The sequence below is a fragment of the Cygnus olor genome, chromosome 6 (assembly GCF_009769625.2).
Source record: "Cygnus olor isolate bCygOlo1 chromosome 6, bCygOlo1.pri.v2, whole genome shotgun sequence".
NCBI lineage: Eukaryota > Metazoa > Chordata > Aves > Anseriformes > Anatidae > Cygnus > Cygnus olor.
Window position 1 is genome coordinate 31,585,535 of NC_049174.1, and position 23,412 is coordinate 31,608,946.

General features: G+C 36.7%; 1 long non-coding RNA gene across 3 annotated transcripts in view; it reads left to right on the plus strand.

Moving 5' to 3' along the window:
• The window catches only part of LOC121072476, a 235,558-nt gene that overhangs the window by 161,469 nt on the left and 50,677 nt on the right, over window positions 1-23,412 (plus strand). The window contains exon 3 of one of the 3 annotated variants that reach the window (XR_005821242.1): window positions 3,380-3,498. The exons of the other annotated variants lie outside the window; for them this stretch is intronic. This is a non-coding gene — a long non-coding RNA (uncharacterized LOC121072476). Of the gene's footprint in view, window positions 1-3,379; window positions 3,499-23,412 lie in introns of those variants that run through there. 3 annotated transcript variants of the gene reach the window in all.

Below are 23,412 nucleotides of genomic sequence, written 5' to 3' on the forward strand. Positions count from 1 at the left end.
GCCCCGCTGTTGTACCAGTCTGTGTTTCTCTATGGTGCATTGTGATGTTAGTTGTAAATGTGTTGTTCTGCATGGAACAACTGCTCGTCACTGATAGCAGTGTCATATATCAACCTAGGGTTGTAGCTCACAAAGATAAACAAAAGTAAAGCAAATTAGCCACAAACACCTGTTCAATTAGCAAAACCACTGTCATGGCTAAACTGAGTGTAACAAAGCTGCAGGCTGGCAGAGAGAAGCTCATACAAAGCAATTGTGTTGAGCCTCCATCCTGCGGCTTTGCAAACAGTACATAGCTTATGGCCTGTTGCTAGCAATAACAATACTGTATTATAGTTGAGGAGAATGCTGTCAAAACGATCAACAACAATATGACCATGACATCTTTGAAATGTAGTGTTTATCATGCTTACTTAAATATAGACACACAAAAGATAAAAGCATGAAAACTTCAAGATATTTCTTCCCCATATAGAAATCTATAATTTCTTTAGAGGGACATTCCCAGATGTAAGGTATATTATAATGCAAGTAAATCTGGCAACATATACAAATGACAAAGAATTCAAACCAAGCAGTCATTGTAGCAGCACAAATCCTGAACTGAACCCAGCTATAGTTAAATTCAAATGACTACAGAATTTTTACTTAAAAGCATGGAAATCGAAGCATAAGGTACCTAAACGCTACAAACCCATTTGTACAAAACGTATTTTTTCTCATGTATTTTTGTGTTTGCAGTCCAGGATTAGAGGAAAGTGATCTTTCCATTCAGGTTACAATACATTTTTATCTTTGGTCTGAACATGACACTCATGAATCAGGCAGCAGGGGTTCAGCACGTACAGACTAAAGGACTGACAAGGCAAATTCAGAATCCATTTCAGCTAGAGCTTTGCACCAGAGTAACAGAGATGTGTTGTTGTTATAGATTATACGCACATTTTAAGAGGGCACCAGATCATTCACACAATATTGGGTTGACCTACAGCTTTTGGTAAGCAGAAACTTAATAAAATATTAAGGGTTTAGAAATGTCAGGGTTTATGGACACAAGCAAAGGGGAATGCATGGAGAAGAGAAGAGAGTATTCATTCCCTTGCTGGGGCTGGAAAGTTCACTGTGGAGTCACTGCACAGGGGGGAAAAACAAAGGCTTAACACTATTATGACAAGCTTTTAAGAGAAATGGATGAGTACAGATTCAAAGACAATTTCATGACCAGCCATTACAGGTGATAAAATTTGGTAACATTCTGTCCATCTGTACTGAGCATTTATTAAGTATTCTTCAATTAACGTTACCTAGAGAAAAAGAGTTTAGATGTTCTGTGTTTTGGTAAAATAGAAAACAAAGAAACTCAACCTGTACAACATCTTCCATATTTCTTTAGCCTGCCTGATTCTATAGCCACGTTCCATAGTAATGATTCTATAGTAACAAGAATGCTTACAGTGTATGAGCAGGTAGTTCATTCATTTTCTTCCATATTAAAAAGAGAAATATTTTATCAAGAATCACTTCCTCTTTCTGATCTTATTTGAAAATATTTGTCTTGATGATTTGTCCAAGTAATGATTTGTCTTTCAGGAAACTTAATTGAGAAGTGTTCTAAATTAGTCAGCAAGGATAGACTGCCCAGTTTGAATACTAGTGTTGGTCTTCTGAAAAGTTGCATCAATTCCTTCCATCGTCCAAGTTGTCTTTTTGGTTTGGACCATTTAGTTTCTTAGTGACATAGTACCCACCTATGAAGACTAAATGACAACAGAAAACAGTACATTACAAGAGAAGTGTGAGGTACTGATACGGTAACATGCTTTTTCTTTACACCTACAGTTAGAGTAGTAGGTGCACGTACATATTTAGGAGTTATGAAAATAACTCAAAGTGCATCCTCTGTTTTATAGTACTGTAAAACACTGCCAAATCCTTACTCTGTAAAATATTCCAAGGGAGTGGCTGTTGTTGCAGTCTTAGGTCAGAAAATCAAGCAGGTTTATTAGCAAAATTATATTTAATCTAAGCTGCTTCCTTCTTTAAACTCCATAAGAGCCAAGGTAGTAGGTATGCAGGACTGCTAACCTGAGAGGTTCTATGTGTAGGGAAGCAGTTAGCCCAAAGAAGGATATTATTTCATATACTGGTAAATGTAATGACACCAACAGGACAGGAGCTGGGGTAAGAAGCAGCAGCAATTTCAAGTAAGCCATAACCTACAGAAGAAACGCAGTGGTTTATTGCAAACAATAGTAATCAAGTAAGAAACAATGTCTCCTGTTTTCCAGCCCTGTTTCTTTTGATTGAGGGCAGAGCCCCAGAGGCCCCTGAGATGCATCCTAGAGGTGCTCATTGGCTCTCCAGCAGGCTGCATTTTGAAATCCTCCAGAAAGTCTTCTGCTCTTCATCCAACATTGTGCAAGTTACTATGAAAAGATAATGTTCAACTGAAAGTTGCCAGGTTAGAAACACAGTGTAAGCCTTCTGTTTAGCTGATTCCCATCTAAGGTCACTCAGAAATGGCTCAGGGTGAATTCTGGTGCTATCAGTCCCTTCCCTTTGACAGGAAAAGAAGGAATGGAGCTCATTTTGTGAAAAGACACACTATACAATTGACGACTGTCAAAGATAGATTTTGATAACTAATAATAGAAAGGTCAGAGTTGAAAATGCTATAGCTAATGGTTCTTTTCCTCAGAAACTAAGTAGCTGCTTTTGGTTATCATGGACATCTATAATAGTTTCAGTCTAGAATTTGTGGGTAGTTTAAGGGCAAACTCTTGTCATTTAGGTCTCTGTGATCTATTCACTTATTCCTCTTGTAGAGCAACAAAAAATTCTTCTTCTCTAGAAGTCATGTAGCAAATAAATACAAGAACAATTATGTGACATTCTATCGTAGCTTGTGATTTGTTAGCCTTTTTGTGGACTGTTTTTGTACGATGACATTAAATAAGCATATTTGCAAAAGGAAGATTTATTTTCCTTAAGCAGTTTTCCAATAAATCACGTATGTCTACAGAATGATTTTCTGTAACAGTAATGTTCCATATCATTTTTACAACCATCTTGAAAACCTATTATGGAAATGTAAGTTACTTTATAACTCAACACTAGGTAGTAGCAACAAATATGATACATAAGCTATGTATTTTGGTCATCAAAAATGCATTACGAAAGGTTAATAGTTAACAGTACATCATACCTAGTGAAGACCTGGAGGAGCAACTCTTACTGTTTTGTGACAAAAACTTTACAGATGCTGAGAATTAGGCTTAAACAGGGCTTGACCATGAAGGATATGGAGGAAGTTTAAGGCTAACCTCTCAGGAGGGGATTTCTGACAGGGCTTTGATGACAAAATGAATTTCTTCTGTAGAGAAACCTTCAGCATAACTGAATTAGCACTGCTGCTTGAACTGCAGGAGGACAGATATTCTCTGTTTCTTGGGATGAACCAACCAATTTCTTTCATCTGCATTTGAAGAAATCAAGATATGAAAGTATCCTTAGAGTATCTGTAGCTTCTTCCTGTTCTGGACAAAGAACAAAGACTAATCCATAGTTATTACAAAATATCTTTATATCATAGCTTCTTCATACCTTCATCTGCTACACCATGTAGATATTTACTAGGTATTTCATATACATTTAAATGACTTTTTCCCGTAAATAAATTTACAAACAGTGGGTTTTAATCTAAAGATGTAGAGACAGAATGTTGGTTGTTGTCTTCTTTGCTGCACAGAAACTGAGAAGATGCAATCCAGAAAAGCTGAAGCCCTCCATGGCACAATGCCTCCTGAATCATTACTTTAGACCTATGTTAGAAGTGTTTTCTTGTGATGTGTTACAACATATAATTGTAACTGTCATTAAATAATAATAAAAAAAAAAGATGATATAATAATTTTGTTTCTGCTCGTTCCAAAACATGTCCTGTTATGGAAAAAAAAAAAAAAAGAAAAAAAAAAAGAGAGGAGAGTTTGGAAAAGCAGAGGCTGACACCTTAAAATTAGCTTAATTCCAGAATTTGGGAGTTCAGCAATTTCCAAAGAAGAAAGGTATCAAGTTGAGTATGAGAAACACAGGTGTGTGAAATCAACCCTGATTTTGTCACAATTCTAATTTTGTGCACTTTAGTTAATATTTAATCTTTCTTTATATTGGTATCAAATACTCTTGTATTTAATTTACAGATGCCTGAATTCTTTCTGCATGCTGTAGGTTTGATTGTTTTCTTTGTCTGAAATGTGTAATTGTGGTTTTAAGTTTATTATGGGTGCCAATAGGCAGGCAATTAAGGTTAGATTTGATGGCAACAGTATTTGAAAGGAAACCCAAAATTATCGATGCCAGAGAAATCTCCTCATATAAGTTTTAGAATATAGAACATTGCAAGAGATTTTTTTTTTTTTCAAATGTAGGACTGATTAAAAATATAATAATTTTTATCCCATGGAAACCTTCTTAGAAAAGGTGTAGAAATATTGTGAAATGCAATAATTTATTCCATGTTCCCCTTATTCGGTAACTTACTGCATTTGATTAGGGCAAAGAGGGATAATAGAAGCCTAAGGATTTTTCACGGGTGAAGCTCTCCCTTGATGAGGCCTGTGCAGGAAATTTCACATTAGTGTGCATTGGCAAATTCATCTTTGCCCCCAGGAGTCTATATCTGTCACTTTGGAAGATGGAAGAGTCGAACTCTTCTGACTGAAGAAATAACAAACTACAGAAAGGTTGGTGGCCAGCTGCCAGCAGCTGTCCAGGAACTCAAACTTTGTGAGAAAAACTCTAAGAGTTTTTAGAGCCAGATCTAAAATCTAGATCTAAAATCTAGATCTAACTCTAAGAGCCAGATCTACTGGCTGGGCATCTTGTTGAACGAGTTGTTTGCTTTTTAAGGCTGCCTGGTCGTTAGTCACCATTGCCATTTGTCCTGGGGAGGAAAATCATGAACATAGAAAAGTCAGAACTGCTGAGATAACGTGGCTGTTCACAGCACAGGGTGGCTCAGAGCCCTGCTAATGGGGTGAAAATTGTGTCATTTAGCTGCAGAAAAGTTAAGTGCAAGGTTTAAGCCTATAAGAGATCTCAAGGAGATCAGAAAGGAAGAGAAGTGTCATTAACCTAGAGATGGTGGCATGGGTATTCTGGCACACAGACACAAAAATGGGCATGGTTGCGTTATAGATCTTCTCTTAATCACCTGCAAAGTCTGAAACACTTCAGACTGCCTAAACCATCTGTTCCATCTGCCCACGCAGCTGCTTTTCTTCATGATCCCTTCACCTCTGAGTAAGGCCCCCCTGCCAAAACAGATGACAGAATGTGTGTGCTGGTGTGGCATGCTGGTACACAGCTCTGTTTCTGGGGAAGTGAACCTGTGAGCCTAGGCCATGCAAAGAAAATGCTGTGATGTATCTGGACTGGCAAACAAAATTACCTAGCAAAACTGAAAAACACTTACGTTTTTACATATACTGTTCTTATCATGCTTGAATAGCTTTATATTTTATGTAAGGCTTCCTTGTTACTGCAAACAAGTTTGCTCTGTAAATACCCATTTTATATTCACAGATATATTATACATATATATCCTACACATATATATATATATATCTCCAATTTCTCAGCAGTATTTCTTCAAAGAAACCCTAGAAAACCAAAATATCTTTTAACAGTATTTTTTCTCACATCTTCCAGTGAACAATAATAAAGACAAGAGTCTGTAATTTACTTTCCTATTATGCACGTTTTCAGATTTTATATCTCTGGAGTAATATAGTTTTTAGAAATGCCAGTGTTTTACCCTTCATTTTTAATTTCTTTCGTATATGTCTGATGTGTTGGTAAGAGAGTAAGAAACTGAATAATAACAATATTTGATCTATTCCCATATGTGCAACCATACTTCAAATTTGCTTTTGGCTTAAAACATTTTTATAATATTCTGATGTTCCACACCATTTTAATATTTATGTTAATATCTTAAAGCCATTTTTTGGTTTTATAAAAAATACTTTTAGTTCACTTTTTTATCATAAACTGTGTTTATATCTTTCAAACACTCTAACAGTTCCCCGCTGTACTAAGATTGCTGAGGGATTGTTGATTTTTAATTGACATTTAAAGAATGTTCATTTATTTGTATTCCTTCTCAGTAGCAGCTTAGTTGCTGAAATTTAATATTATGTGAATTGCTCAGAGTTATAAAGAATGCTCTGCTACTTTCTACCCCAACTTTTTCAAGATACAAGCCAATACTTGGTTAGGTCTGACCAAACCTAATCCTGAAACATAAAAGTATTTGCATAACTAGTGACTTCATGGAATGATTGTGCAGTGACAGGCAATTTGGAAAAACAAAATGGTGTATTGTCTACTCTTGCATTCTCTAAGGACAGCAAGACATCTGTTCCATTAGCAGGATGTTGACCTTGGATGCTCCCAAATGACTATACAACTGCTGATAGCTGCCTGTGTCTTAAGCACAATAATCCCATGATATAAACAAAGTGGTAACAAGTATACTTCTACCCTTCAGTAGATGCTGAGATTTTTCTCTGACATAACCAAGATACATCATGCCTTAAGGAAAGTTGTCAAAGATATATTTGGTATTGTACCTTACTAATATTTTAGGTATAGCAACCAAGAATGAACCTCTCTTCTAGACTTATTCATGGGCAAAAGTTCCAGAAGTTTTACTGGAATCTTATAAACCCAGGCTTTGGGATGCATTTTATGTTTACTCTGGTTCATGTTTTCCCTTAAGAATTGATGAATGAAGTTCTAGTCAAGAACTCATAAACAGATGGTAAGCTGCTGCAACTGTAAAGAGCTTTGAATTAGACTTATATTTAGCAAATAGAAAAACAAATAATAATGTAAACAGGTTTAGATGAATTAATACAGCTATAAGGAGACTGCATTGAAAAATCATCATTGAAGAGCTAGAGGAGAAAGAGACAGGTTTCTGAAATTTAAAGAACAAAGAGAGGTAAAAAGAAAGACTTGCAAAGATAGTTTCATTTTCCCCAATGGGTTTGACATAGAGCTCAGGCAATTAACGGGTATTATTTTCAACATCTTTAGTGAGATGCCTTGTGGAAGGAGAATTAGCAAGTGCTCGTTCTGTCTGTCTCTACTAAGGTGCTCTATAGGAATGGTGCAATTATTAATAGAAGAGGCACCAGTAGATGGTGCTCAAGAATATGCAGACTTTTATTCTGATTCTGTAGGGCCAGTTAATCTGTGCACACAGTTGTGTGTGAGCAGCTTTCTGCATAACCTGCAGAGCGTCTTGAAAAGGGGCCAGATCTCAAGAGAAATCCTATATATTCTGTGCATCCTTTACATAATAAATAACGTCTGGAATCTTCTGGGTCATGATCTCCCCAAAAGAGGGTTCAGTGCAATTCTTTCTTCTTTTTGTTAGGTCTAAGATGAATCAGAAGCAAGTTATGATCGGTGTTGTCAAGTGATGCTGACAAATTTGACAGTGAGGTCACTGCTGATTGCCCTTGAACCATATTTTTATCTAAAAAAAATTGTATTGCTTGGCTTATTCATAGCATTCTTTTCTTAGTGAATTGTCAGTGTCAGAAAAGATCTCTAGGTGTTGTAGGAGACATTTCTTGTGCTAAAATGCCTCTGCTCTCTCGCTTCATTTTGACTGCAGATGTGATGGCAACAATCTGTCTGCAACAATCTCCTCAATATTCAAAAATATATAGAAAAAAATAATTAAATCTTACACATTTTTAAAGCATTAGCTGTATTCTGCTATAGTTTGCATCGCAGTTTGGAAAGAGATTTGCTCTCTACCAAACTAGTGTTCCTGCTAAGGGACTGTCTAAGTAGGAGCACTGTCACAAGCAAATAAAAATAATAATAAAACAAATATTTTTCTTTTATTTAGAATTTAGTTTTTTTTATTATTATTATTATCTGCATTATTTGCATTTATTATTTCCATAAAATGCATGGCATGCTGCTCTTTGCACAGAATTATCAGAATTATCTTCTGGGATTTTTCATTTAATGCACTGCTTAGGTGATACCAAAGTGCTGAGACATATATGCATATTTAACATAAAGTCAAAAACTTCTACTGATGTTGGTTCTTTTTACAGTTGTCTTGTTTATGACCGCATAAAACCCTTGGACATTTCTTCTAGTACCAAATCATTAAAAAATAACCACACAAGTACAACATTAACATTTCAGTGTGCATGCTGCTTGTTTTCTAAGAGTCTTCTCTGTTCTGTGACTTTCAGTGTTTGACTTAAACTTTGTTATGCACACTAAGAAAGAGAACTTGTGAGTCCGAACAGAGACAAGCCCTGAGAGACCTTTTTCTTTGTTCATATTTGAGCTGTATTAATATTATATGAGTCAGTGGCAAAGGTGGTGGAATTTAGACCTTGCTAAAAAGCGCCTTTCCAGCCACAGTGAGTTTGCACCACTAAATGCAGCCAATGTCTGACCACCTTCTCCTTTCCAGATGGACAAGCTGGTAGAGAATCAAGGGCAAGTAAAAAGGTGCTTGAAAGGTCAGTCGGGGCAGTGTTGGTTTGCTGTTGCATTTGAGCAATGTGGTTGTTGGTTTCTGTGTCCCCAAGGATGCTGCAGACTCCCCCATTAGAACATGCCTGTGCAATTCTTATCCCTCTTTGGCAGCTGAAAGCTCTCAGTCTATTGCAGCTTTTAGAGTAAGAACTGTTTTTTCAGCTTGAGATTTTCAATCTGGAGATTTAAATTCAGATCCCAGACATCAGACCAGGATCACCTATACGTAGGTGACTGGTAGTTGTACCTTTCATTTAAAAAATAAATCCAATAATCAGAACTGCCCAGACAATGAAAGGTAACTGTAGAAACTGGTGGTTTGTGGACAGAAGATATTCTCACAAAGGTCCAGTGAAACAGCCGGTTGCCTGCAACTCCTCAGTTCATCAGGGAAGGCAATGATTGGTTTTGAAAATAGCATTTGCTTTTCTCTGCTTTGGCTGTCACTAAGCTACTTCAAAGGTACAAACTGGATGGGAAATGTTGTTTTGGTACCCTAGTGATAGGGACAACTGGCAAGCCCAAGGGAGAAGTATCTGACTCTAGAATTTTCCCTGATCAACTTTCACCAAAATTGCATTTCTGGTGCTGGACTTGGTATCAACTATAACAAATAGGTTGCATGAAGTCCAATATATTTCTAGGGAAATGTACAAAATAATCTCAGAATCTATTGGAGAGACTTATTTTAATGCCAAGCATTTTATCAAAGAGTAAACAGAAACATCTGTGGGTTTTCAGAAACCTTAATGGCCTGCTATTTGAAATTATGTATTTTGAGGCATTCTCTGTCCAAACTTCTAATCTGAAAATGACTGTCTGTAATTTTGCATAAAGTGTTGTTATAAGAAAATTTCACACATCTCTTGCTGCTACAGCATGTGCAATAGGTTTTCTGAGACACATTCCTAGCCTTGTCATTAAGACTCTTTTTACTTGTTTTACCTTCAAGAGCCTTTTTTTTTTTTTTGGCTGTGAATCTAAAAATGGATGATGCAAAGGTCATGTAATCTTTTCATGCCTCCTGAATGATAAAGGCAAAAAAATATAGTTAGAAATGAAAAGTGTCTGTAGAAATAAATATTGAGCGCAGGCTAGATACAACCTCTCCTTCCATCAAATTTAGTGTTCCATAATCTCAAGTACTCTCGTAAAAGTTGTATGTTGTGGGTGGATCCACATCTACTTTCCTTATACCATAAAACAGAAGATGTTTAGACACATCTTACATTTCTTCATTTTCCTGTAACAAGTGATAACCTGTGGTCAAAATCTCATCACGTTAACTACTGAAATAGGGCATTCATCTTGCTACTCAATCTTTTGCATTGGTTTTCTAGGAAAACCTTTCATCTATTTTGTGAGTTCTTTTAGGACAATGATGAGAAATTACTTCCTTCTTGATCATCTCTAATTCATGTTTAATGGAGCGCTACCCTATTTTTAGGCAATATTCTGGCTGAATATCTGTACATAACCATGTGAAAGATATGTTGCTATGTAATATAGTTTGGCTGTGGTATTATATCTATTTCTTAATTTTTATTGACTAGTGGAATAATTTGTATTTTTTTTTTGTCTTTTGATGCAGATTTACAGTGAAAACATACTCAGTAAAATACGTTTTTGTGTAAACTGAACAACTAGAAGACACAGTTCTATGTATCAGTTTAATTTCACTGTCTTGTTAAATTTTGAAAAGTTGATACTTCTCCTCTGTGAAAGATAATCCATATTGGATGTTGCATATTTAATATACTCAGAGGTATAGACCAGATCTTATTTTTTAGATACACATCATATGTAGTAATGAGTCTTTGACACTGGAGTTTAAGAATAGGGCTGGACAGAGTGAATGCAGCTGGATTTAAAGGCTGATCCTACTGACTATCAAGTGAGTATATATTCAAATGTTTATTTGCATAAATGCTAAAAAATCAAACCACTGCAGGGCAAGTCCTAACAGAGGCTAAACATGTAGGAGCATAAGATTTTAAGCTTGCTGGCCTGTCAGTTTGATAGGTCTGTTTTCTGACTGTTGTGTTCTCATTTCCTATTGCAGAGAGACTTATCTGTCTGAATCCTCTCACTGTTTAAGCACCTGATTGTGCCCAACATATTTGACATTCATGTAATCCTTGTGAAATTTAAAGACCATGAGGAGTATGTAATTTACTGCAGGTCTTAGGTCTTTTAGGTGTTTGAGATCAGAGTTTAAATTACTTCTCTTAAGTCCTAGCCCCATAAGCCATCACGTAATGCAGTGCATCTTAGATCTTTTTAGTTTATGCTCCTTTCCATACTTCATTTCACAACTCTAATAATTTTCTGATTTTATTTCTTTACTAGTAAGATATGTCTCTCAGATAGAACAGTTCAGCATTACACCATCATCTTTGCTCAATGAGCTTGCCCTTTCAAAAACAGAGCAGAAGAATTTTTCAAGTACCCATAAAATATAAATTTTTTTTCTGTTTCACTCACATTTTCATTATACCGATCAAGCATATACCATCAGGTCCAGAATGTTCTGGAATGTATCTTGCCATTGACAAGTGCTATCCTAAATTCTCCCCTCAAGTTTTAGACCTCTGGTTCAGATGGATATTTAATTGACACCCCTGTACACTTTTCAAACAATTTTTTTTCCCACCTGTTGATTGGAAATATAGCAGGACTTTATTAGGCTCAGGGTTTGTGCTTACACTTGTATAAGTTAAATTATAACTCCACCTGTAATGCTGCTTTTATGTTGGATAGGGATATTAACTATTCAAGCTAACCTGCTAGTCACACAGAAAGTGGAATCAAAAAAAAAAAAAGATGAAAAAAAAATAAACTGGAAAAAAAATATCTTTCAAAGAGAACCTGAAATTTAAGATGAAAGTTTTATCTGACTTCTTTTGATTATAACTTGTTCTGCTATGCTAAGGAACTTTATTCATGTTTAAAATGAGGACTTGGATCAGACCTTGCACTCTAATAATAACCACTCAGAACTAGGTTGGATGCTAGAAGATCTTGTAAGAATGGGTAGGCTTCAGAGGGTCCTTCCAGAATAAGAACAAATAATCACCTGTCCTTGTTGTAAAAGTAATAGCAGAGCTCAAATATTGGAGGCAAAGGCAGTGGTTGTTCTTTACTACCTGGAAAACATCTCTCTCCTACTTCCAGTGGGGTCGAAGGAAGAGTGAAGACAGATCATAAAGGTAAAACTCCTTCCCTAAACAAAAACTGGGTGCAACTCAAAGTAGTTGGAATAAAATATGCTGAATTTGAACTACTGAAAGTGTGACCTAAGGCACATGGAATTCAGTAGGAACCTTTCGGTTAATGTTATTAGATTTAGCACTGGAAGCTTGCAGCTACCTGATTGATACTGAAGACAGCAGAGGCAACCATATGAGACTAACCAGGGACCAATTCTTCTTTTTTTTCTTTTCTGAAGTAGGAAAATTGCCTAATTCTAGCTGTCGGAACCAAAGTTTATTGAAATCAATAGTAGTCTTTCTAAGTGGTGAACAGCATAACAGCGACAAATATCAGCTGCGTTATGTACCTTGCTTCAGGTCCTTCTGGAATGAAAGCCACTAAAAATAGAAACAGAGATGCGGTAGAAGTTAGCCCAATGAGCATAGCCCAGTTTTATCATTGTAAAATTGCTTTCTCACCACTGGCAGAATTTGATTTCTTGTCTGTGCCAGAGGGACAAAAACAAACAACCAAGATCCTTTATAATTTCCGGACTCTTTTGTATTTCTGAACTTAAGCCAAGGAACTGTTAGAAAGTGAATAATTTTCATGTTTCCTCTCAAAAATCTGCTGCAGCAAAAAAAATTACCATATCCAGAAAAAAAAAAAAAAAGCTAAAAAAATGTAAATATCAAGGTAGCCAACCTACTTTTTCTCCCGTGTTTATTTAAATCCCAAATACCAGCTGACACCAGCAGGTATCTGAAAGACACCAGAAAGCTTCAACAGCTTGAGCAAAACCTAGATGAAAGACAGGACATGCAGGGGAAGCAATACATCATTTTACTCCATTAAGTTGACTTCACTAAGTTTGGCTCTACTAAAGAAAGTTGACAGAAATAAACAAAAGGAAACCCTTTAATATTGCAAAATATACAGCAGAGATTTATCAGGTACATCATCGTGCATGTATACAGCCACTTTGCACCAATATAGCCACAAACTTTACAGCCAATACAGCCACTTTACAAATACTGCTGTTGATTCTTATGCAGATGAGGCAATTTTATCAAAAAGTGTTTCAGCAATTTATGGTTCTCGAGGTTAATAAAGTTATTTTATTAATGGAAAAAAATTTCACCATGCTGGACTTCACCTATTGATTTTATGTGGTTCTGCAGTGGCAGATTGCTAAAGGTTTGGGAGAGCTGATGCAGCAAAAAGAGACAGTCTCTCTTACAAAAATGTAATTATCTTACACTAAAACTGCATCTTATTTTAAAAATTAGTCTACATTTAAAAAACAAGCCATAACTAAAACTGAAATGCCTGTCATGTTATTGGAAAATATGAAATGAAACTGCAGGAAAGAACGATGGATTATATCTAAAGCAAAGAGCCATGATACGATGATAAAAGTGCTTTGACAGAAAATTATGTGAATGAAAAAGAAACTTAAGTTGAGACTGAAAGTGAATGTTTTCATCAACATAGAAATATAAGTGTGAAGCTCACATGAAACATGAAGATATTTGGTGCTCAGCTCCTCTTGGACCTGGGAAGATCTTTTCAGTTCTTCCTCAGGGGTATTTCTGGTTGAGTTGTCCTGGAATATATTCTCTCTTCTTTACTACTGGTTGATGCTGGTGTGTATAAATGTTTAGGTGTCTGGTGCTTACAATGTACTACTGACAGACAGCGTAGTACACTATAACATAGAATGTATGTGTACACATGGCATATATAGATGTGTGTATTTTGTTTTATCAATTAATATATAATATACATACACATACAGACATATGCTACATACATATAAATATACTTTTTGTGCAAAAAAAAAGTATTAATAGTATAACATACAGAGTGTATTTGATATTCTTCTTTCCCATTGGTAGTTCAAATGTCCAAGGCTGTAGCCATGGTCCCTGCTTCTGCAGGAGCAACAGACATGATGCTTTGGCGTGATATCCCCGTGTTGCCAATGTGTTTGAATCAACATTTCTTCCTGGGCTTGGCTGTAATTTGAAGATCAGAGATCTACAGGTGCCCTTCACACAGTTTATACCTCTGCGTAAGATAGGCCTTGACTTAGAGATTTTAGAGGTAGGGACTTGGTAGATACTGTAGTAAACGGTGCAACTTAGACAGCTGGGATGAAAAGGTAAGAGACTAACCCAGAGATATGTTACTATCTTAAATTAATGGTTTCTTAATTAGACCACTGTTAGCAACTGCCTGTTTTCTCTAACCCCATAGTAACATAAACACTGCTTAATTCCAGGACTGTGTTACCATCTCAATCCTACCAAACAAAGTCAGATCCCTTTTAATCTTCTGTCTTGGAGGTGTTTAATCCTTCAGCTTTATTTCCAGTTGATGTATGACTTTGAAAAGCTTCAACAAAATCAAAGGATAGCTAAATCACTTAGTTTTAGTCATTGATTAGTTTCACTCGTTAATAAAGAGGAGTAAAAAAAAATTAGCAAGAGGTCTGGTTTTCTTTTCTACTCATCAGTTAAAGTACCAGAGTTCTTGCTAAATTAGATATTCATGTATAGGTCTATGTGACTGCAAGAATGGTAATGATTACCTATGTAGACCAGTGGCAAAAAGAAAGACCTGGGAGTCCTATGGATAAAAGAAAAGAAATTCATTTATATATGCTATATATGTATAATATATGTTATAATATATTTTTTATATGTTATGGTCCTGTAGGGCATGCAGGAGCCAGGCAGGCTCTGAACTGTGATGTTGAAAATCTGTTTCTTACCAGCTTTAAGCTCACTGACATGTTCCTTTCTTTCAAGTAGCAATGAAAACGGGAATTCTTTGTGTATACTGAGTGTGCATCCCCTTTGAACAGTAAAAGTGCTTTGCTTCTACATAAGGCCTGCAGCTACAGCTCGTGCCAGTGCTCTGCTCTTTAACTTCATTGAGGTGCTTCCTGGTCTATCCAACACTTGGACTGGAGCACCTCTGGCAGAGGAATTGCTCAGAGGTTAGGGAAAGGGCAAAGCACATCAGCTTCACCTTGGTAGTAGGTGTTCCTTGGCTGAAGGAAAAAGGTTGAGCCTATTTGTAAGCTGTTTACTTTTTGTCTGCAAGCCCCAAAAGCTTATTTTTGGAAACCTTTGTAAAGGTTAAAAAGTCTGGAGAAGTATGTCCCCATGACCCCAGAGAGAGACTTTCTTACGTTTTTCTTCAAGTAAAGATCCTATCCTAGGAGCTTAAAGAAGTGAAGACTTTCCCCTTGGGCTGGCTAGGATGAGTCTGGGAACAAATGATTTAGGAATGCCTGGGAATGAACTAGGTTGTAAACATCTCTGTGGTGTTTCAGGTTTCTTCTTCTCCTTGAGAACATAGGCTAAATGGGCCTGAATAAAATGCAACTGCTTACACTGTGCTATATTAATAAGACATTGAAGAGGCACACTGCTTTGTTTCAGGAATGCATTATCTATAAATTAAATTGTTCTCTACATTTTTTTCTCTGTGCATCTCAGTAACGAGATACACTGGCTGAACTGTCTGGTATTTGTTGTTAGGTATTTTATAGACTGAGAAGGTAAAGGAAGATAGAGAAAATGTTTAAGAGGAAAGGAAACCTTTTCTAGTATTTGTCAGATGCCCAAGTATGGAGTACAGTAAAAAGCACAATAGGAATTAAATCTTAGATGTAAAAGGTCTAGATTCAGATGAAGTCTGTGAATCATGTTTCTACTGAAGTTCATCTTCATATACAGTTAATATATGAAAGCAGAATTTTCTGGGCTATACTATTACAATTAAAATTGATTTATGGACAGAGAGCCTTCAGAGTAATATCCTGGTGCAGCTTTAGAGCCAAAGGTCTTGCCGCCAACAAACAGCAGAATGCTTCTAGTATATTAATGATAAAGTGTAAATCAGATACCAAAAATATGATTGCTCGTTTCACTCTTAAGTTTGAATGCAACACAGAGATGTCCACACACCCCCACAAAAGAAGCCCTGAAGAACAGAAAATATAATATTCTCAGGATAAAGGCATTTATTAAGGCACCTGTAGTTTAAATTTATCATAAAGTCTACTGTCCAAAAGGCTGAAAGAACCTTGGTTTTCTCTATGGGGGTCATTCAGCAGAGAAACTTCTGTGCATCTTTTGTGCTCAATCAGGTAAGCCTCATCTCACATACAAACACACATCCAATCATCAATTGTTAAAGCACTGAGAATTTCTACAGGTCATATCAAATTAATATATTCATCTTAAAAAGTGAGACAGTACAGGTAAATAACTAAACCCAATTTTAATACTTTAGGAAAATTTATCCCTTTAAATCTATATTTCAGAGCTGAAAAAGTCATCTATGTTCTGATTTGATTTTTATTTTAAATGAATGCTTAATACCTAAAGTTTTCACTGAGAATTGTATGCACTCAACATGTTTTAAAATTGAGTGAGAATTATTTAAATGTCTTTTAAGTTTAAGGATTGTGGTACATAAATGATTTTTATAATCCAAGCCCAGGGATTCAACCATCTGAAGAACATTGATTCCTGAGGCTTGTGGGCTTTATCACCAAGGGGAATTCCAGCCCCCCTACATGTATGGGGATGGATGGACACCCATCTAAGCTGTGCAGTATGCAATAACTGGAGGAGAACAGAATATCTAGCACAGATTTAAGAGATGCTTTCCACCCGTCATTTAGAACTAAATAATATGCAGAAATTCTGTTAATTTCACAAAATACATCTATCAGTGGTCCTACCTCATTCTTTTACCCCCATGTCACAGAAACATATCCAAAAGAGGCAATTTGAGGTCACATCTGCTTTTCACAAAAAATGTGTGAACCATTGGTCTGCCAGAAGTAGTGATGTCTCAAACTCTCCTTTGAAGCCATTGCAGTTAGGAGAGGATGAATTAGTATTCCTGGAGATCAGTGGTAAAATGATGTAGTGGTCAAAGCATCCTCCAGAAACAGAAAAGAAGGAAAAAAGGGAACCTTTCAATTCTTTTGTTGTTTTTTTGATTGTCTGAATGTTCATGTTTTTTTACAAGGTGAAATAGCTCACTGTCTTATAACATAAGAGATGGAAAAAGCCTAAGGCATTTGATGTGCCTGAATAATTTTGTTGTATTTTTGTATTCACCTGATATTTAGAAGAAGACCTATCTATTTATATTATGTACTTTGGCTACTTATTGCTTAGTACCAATTTGATAAATGCTTGGATGTTATTTCCATCATTTGTGTTTGCTTATTTTTCTGCAGAAGATCTGCATTGGGTCCACACAAGGTTCCTGTTCATGTGTATACAATATGTATTTCATTGTAATTCCCTGACAAGCTATTGATAGGTGACAGACAAGTGTACATTCTTCATCACTGCGTCTGTCACCTTTTCCCTTCTTGATTTATTTTTTCCTGTCTCCCCTCTATGGTTGAGTAAACTGATGGCTAGAAACAAGAAACAGGTAGAAGAGTTCCTCTTTTTTCATTATCTGTATTTATTCTGTGATACAAAGTATTTCCTGAAAAGTATAAAATAACATCTGAAGAAGGTATTTTTAAAGTACTGATTTAAAATTTCTGTCATTACCAACTAAGGAAATGTATTAGACATTTTCCTGGCTGTAGTTTTGGAGGAAACGTTCTCCAATGAGTGAAGGAAAGGAGAGGACAGAAATGGCAGTAATATTGGTGCTTGCCTCAAGTAACTGCCTGTTGACAGCAGGCGGTAATTAACAAAATTAACTATGTGTTTTATGCATTTTTAAGTAAACACATAGAATATTAGTTACACAGAAAATTGCTCTCATGTTTGTGTGACTGGGAGAAGGACCACAGGGGTTTCACCAAAGACCCGTTTGGCCAAGGACACAGCTTTTTCACTTGGCAGCCAATATGTGCTGATGGGAAATCAGAAACAGAGGCTGCACAGAGAAATCTTCCCAGCATGCTGCCCTGGCTTGCAGAACAGTGTGTAAGCTTGGGGGAAAGGAAAGAGAAATTGATACTGAACACTGGCTCATCCTTAACATTTTACTATTACTTTCAGGATCCCTAGTTATTAGACTTAGCATCAGCTTCAGGATCCCTATTTTATTTTTGTTTCAGCCTTTTGGTTTTAATTTCTCCTAAAATTTTGTGTTGGAGTCCTATGCATCTTGGCTCATGTCTTTTTAAGTTCTTTCCTAGATACAGATTCTCAGCTGTAAAAATAACAGTTCAGAAGGTTTGTGCCTTGATGACAGAACAAGATTCAACTCCAATACATGATTTAAATTACACAAGTTGATTTTCTCATCCTGTTTCATTCCACCAGGCTTGGAGCAGAATAAACAGACACTGTCCCCAAAATGCAACTGTGAAAAGGGTGGAGGGGAGATATATCCCCTTCCATCATCTCTTATTGCATGTCAGGATGTAGGAGAAAAACCTTTCAAGGTATCAGTGAGTGCAGAACATCAGGAGATCATTGTGCATTTTGAAGTCTTAGTCTCAAATATTGCCCTTAGGTGTTAGCTGTTCCTTTATTAGTGGTTTGTGTTTTAGAAAGCTATAGATAAAAGTATTGTATGAGGTGGACACTGGTCAGTGGTGAATGAATAATTTATTTTTTTTCCTCCTTTCTCTATGGAACTTGATAACAACTAGATGTCCACACAGACAAACTGTCACCTTCCCACCTTGTAGTCACCTTCTTCCCTCTCTCAGTCTACAGGTATCACAACCCCCCTCTGGTGCCTGCATTGATTTTGCTGTCCTCACCTATGAAATTTGAGATTCTCATTAACTCTGACATTGCTGTATTTTGGGGCATGGGGCATTTTTTTTTTCCTAGTGGGCTTACTGAGAGTCTAATAACATTGACTGATTTTTCAGAGGATTTAAGAAAGAAACATGCTCCATTCATAGTGATATAATGAATTTATGTAATTGATTTGGTGTGGTCAAAATATGTTTGAAAGGTCAGGAGGATAACACCAGGAACATGTGTGAAATAGTTGTTTTTAAAGGCATTATGGTGTTGCTTTGGTGACAGTCTATTGCGTTCAGGACAAGCTGTTTGAATTCTACAACTTCAGCATAGATTACTAATATGATTTTGTAGGCCTGGGCAATAGCAAAGAAAAAAGAGAATTTTATACAAAGGCAGTGTTGTTTTTTTATAAAGTTAGTATGAATTAGGAATGTTTTTAAATGTTATAGACCATCATCATTTGGATTGATTGCTGTCATTTTCAGCAAATCTTCAAAACAAGGGGTTTAGATGCAGATTTAAGTTTTCCCTGATGGTGGTTCGTTAGGGTTCGAAAAGGAAAAGAAAACTCCAAACTGCCAGTGATGATCTTCAGAGACTCGAGCTCCTTGAACCCTGCTGATGGAGCAGAATAGTGCCAGCTGCCTCTTTCCTGTTCAGTGAGAACTCCCTGCTGGTGTATTGCTGCTGCTGTGTTGTTGCCCGACCCTGCCCGCGACAGCAGGGAGACGGCGGACACCTTCTTCACAATAGTCCAGTTTTCCTTTTATAGAAAGCAACACACATCAGCAGAAAAATTAAAAGGGAGATAGGTTTTTGAACACAAAGTTTAAATGCTGAGTTAATTATACTGGTTGAGAGTTTTATGTCATTTTTCCCCCCATGATGGAAAAGACACTCGTTTGAAGTCTATACTGCTTGAAGCATGAGCCATTCTTTTTCCATCTACAGCTCCCATAGTGTAAAGCGTAGGACCCCCACACCAGCTCTCAGGTCTCGTGGTAATCAGCAGCTGTATTTGCACCATCATGTTATGTGAAAATAGAACTATTCAGCAGAGGAAAGGCATCTTCCTGGGACTATGTCTGAAGTCACCGCACAGAGCACAAACTGACTGCTGGCTGAGAAAAGGCTTAATGATAACTGCCACAGCTGAGCAGACTTGGCTGTTCAAATAAGAGAGCAGCTATTTTGTCCTGATTATTCTCATCACCTTTCTTTTCAGAGGGTTCACCACAGAAATACCGTGGTGACAGTGCGAGGCTATGAGTTCAGATCCTCTTCTTCCTTTTCAGATACAAGAGCTTTGCAAAAGTCACAGGTTCAGAGGTTTAGAGATCTGAGATTTTCTACATTTATATGTATATATATATACACACACACACTTCAGATTGAATGAGGAACTGCAGCTGAAAGTGATAAGACATTAAATAAAATGAGAAATCAGGCAGGGACAGGATCATGGCAATAAATGGAGTCCTGGAGCTCTCTGCAGGGTCCTCCCTGACTGGTACCTCTTTGCTTCAGACAGCATTACCTCCTCCACACACAGTGTGCTGGGAAGCAAAGCCTGAAAATCATAAGACAGAGAAAAGGGGAACCAGTTTGGGCTGTGTTTTGAGCAAACCTGGGCCAAATTTGAATGTCCTGTACCCTGCAACCCCATGAAAGTGGCCTGTACAATGCAGGCTGATCTGTGCAAAGGGTGAAGATTCAGTCTCTTGAAAGATTTTGTAATTTTGTTGATGCCTTTTTCTTTAAGCAGAGAAATACAAATTCTAAAATGCTTTGCAGAAGGTTATTTTCATTTGGCTTACTCTAAAGGAAAACAGAAAGGCTCAGATTTTATTTGAGTGTGTAATTTTAGCAGTCAGAATCAAGAGACAGCTCAACATGAAATCCTTATGTGACATCGCTACCTGAAAAATAAATTAATACATTTACACAAATAAAAGATATGGGTTATATTTGGGGACATAAGAAGTGGTACAGTGCACGCATTTTAGGGACTGTTTTTACCTGATTATCCAGCATTGCAGAGACAGATGAAGCAATACCATGTACATTCCTAGTATCAACGTATTTTATAAGCTGCTGAAACACATTGGTACAGAAAGAATCACAGATGTGATTTTAGGAATTGAAAAGATATATTGCTGTGGAAGACTTAAAGAATTCAAATCTGTTTAGCATCTCGGGAACATAGAACATGATTTTATTGCAGTTTGTAAGTATTTTCATGTGGAGAAAATAGTGGATATAAAAAGAACCTTTAATCTCAACCAAGAAAAGTAGGATGAGAGTCATGCCTGGAAGCTGAACTAGAGAAATTCAAATGACAACTTGTGCAAATGGTTTTAACTGTGAACATGATTAACCTGTGGAACATAGAAAACAGCAATGAAAATAGTAAATTGTCAGTCTCTTGATACCTGAAATGAAGACTGGTGCTTTAGGAGAGAGATGGTTATGCTTTATTGAGTTTAATAGAGGAGTAACTGGATGTAATAGCCTGTGGTATACTGGAGATTGAATTTGATGATCTAATGGTTCTCCTGGCCTTAAAGTTTATGAATCCCCCGAAAATCCATGCAGACCAAATCAGGAAAGTGAAAGGTTTACTTCAGCTCCCGAATGCTGCTATCGATAAAATGTGTTCAGCTCTGTTCTCTGCACAAATGGAGTGGCTAATGCCAAGCCAGCCTGGCTGGATAGCAGAAATATTCACATTCTCACATTTGATCACCTTTTCTTGGGAAACACATCCTGACTAATAGAAAATCCATATCAAGAGCATGGGCAGAGGAGTGCTTACTGGGCTCGTTTGTTTATGAAAATGCTTATATGACATTGCTTTCTGAAGAGAAATACACTGGTAAATAGTTGTGTGAAATAAAATGTACTGATTGCCCTATTTGCTGGTCAGTGTGGCTTGGATAGTAGACTTTCTTTTAAGCCTAACATGTTTATTGTCATACCTGTGGGTTTATATCCAGTTTTGGGTCAGTATCACTTCACTATTAGGGCTGGCATTGAGCATGGAGATGACCCCAAGTCTATATTTACCCCTTTTGAATCTTTCTGTAGCAGGGATTTCCAAGGGTGTGACACAGAAGGGGCCGATAGCTATTATCTGCTGGTATACTATAAAGCACGTTCTATTTTATGTTGTTGCTTTGTTAATTAGGCAAGTTTTTAAGATTTGTGCCCTTCTGAAGCATGAAAAGCCCTATATGATTTGCCTGTCACAGTTCAATCTGGATACTTTATTTAACATTATTTTGTGGGAGGGAACAGCAAGACTGAGCAACAGAGAAGTATTTCAGACTCCACAGTGATCTCACAGATGGGCTAGAAGTCAGATGAATTTAACTAGCCAAATCGTTAGGTATTCCACTCACCAAATGAACAGTTATGGGTAGCCCATTTAGTTCTGCTTTCAGTTTCTTAAACATTTTTGTGACGCCTCTAGCATTTTAAGGCTCAGTTGAATTTCTCAAACTCCGGTGCCAGCTCTTGAACTCCACATTGATTTTCCTTAAGAGTGTCCTCAAATAAAACATATAAAATAGTCCCATGTCTGAAATTCATGTTCCTGGCAGACACAGTTCTTATGATATATTGCAACAATACATCAGAGAAAAGCAGCCCTGGTGATCTATTACAGTGATGCTATACATCCTTGTAGAAGAAATGAACAGGAACTCTAAACTGAGAACTTGAACAGCTTTTTGAAGTTATCTTCTGGCAAAGATACTAACATCTATTGTGTTTGTCAAATGTAAAATTTAACTCTTTGTGTGCTGTTGGCACATTTATTAGTGCTTGTTAAATGTGACTCTGCTTTCTACCTGAAGGAATAAATTAAAAATCTTCAAGATTTTTAAAGGGAGAAGAGATTGCCTGAGATATCTTTTGTAATTAAAGGATAAATACATCTTGTTTTGAATGGGCTTTGCATTCAGAAATACAAGAGTAAATTAAAAAAAATATATATCTGATGCCATCCTAATCAGAAAAGAAAAAAAAATATATATCTGATGCCATCCTAATCAGAAAAGAACAAATACAATGTATCCCATCAAAGCCCTGGTAAAAAATTAACCATTAACATCTGAAAATTGTAAGATAATGAAGAAAAGATTTTGCAGTTTATTACATTTTTTTCAATAGAGGATTGAGACCTATAATTTGTTGCTGCTCCTTTGTGCTCAGCAGTACCAGAAATATTTCTTCTTAGTGATGTTTTATTCAGGCCTCTATCAGTGAGAGTCTGGAGTGTGTTGTTCCCTCGAAGCCACCTTCCTTCAATGATTTTAGCTTTTTTATTTTGTGTTCCATTAATTAACATGAAAAGTCTTGAGCTTGCCTTAGTGTCCTGAAAATCAATATTGTCTCCCAGCTTGCTTCCTTGACTCACTTCAGCTGGGTTTGGGAGGTACTTCTGTGATTGTTTGTGTTGTTGCCATCGCTGGTCCAGCCTTTTCAGTTTGCATTCTTGGTTGCTAGTAAACAACCAAGGATATCCCTAAATTTCACTAATTCACGTTGCCTGAAATTTCCGCACTGCAGTCATTACTGAAGGTTTTTTTACTTGAATCATTGTGTCAAAATGGATCAGTTATGCCTGTGAACAAGAAAGGTGCCATAACAGTTAAATTCTTACCTTTAGGCCTCTGCCTCCACTTATTTTATAAGTGATTTTCCTGAATCATCTATGAAACCACATTTCCTTTTGAGACATCTTTTATATGGACAGATTTTGTACAGTTTGCTTTCCATCTGGAGCTTAGCTGTGCTTCTTTCAGGCCAAAGATGTGACTGTTGGTGCTCCATATCCCTGGTAGTTGCTCTGGCTTACTGCTGAGCAAAAGTTCTCTCT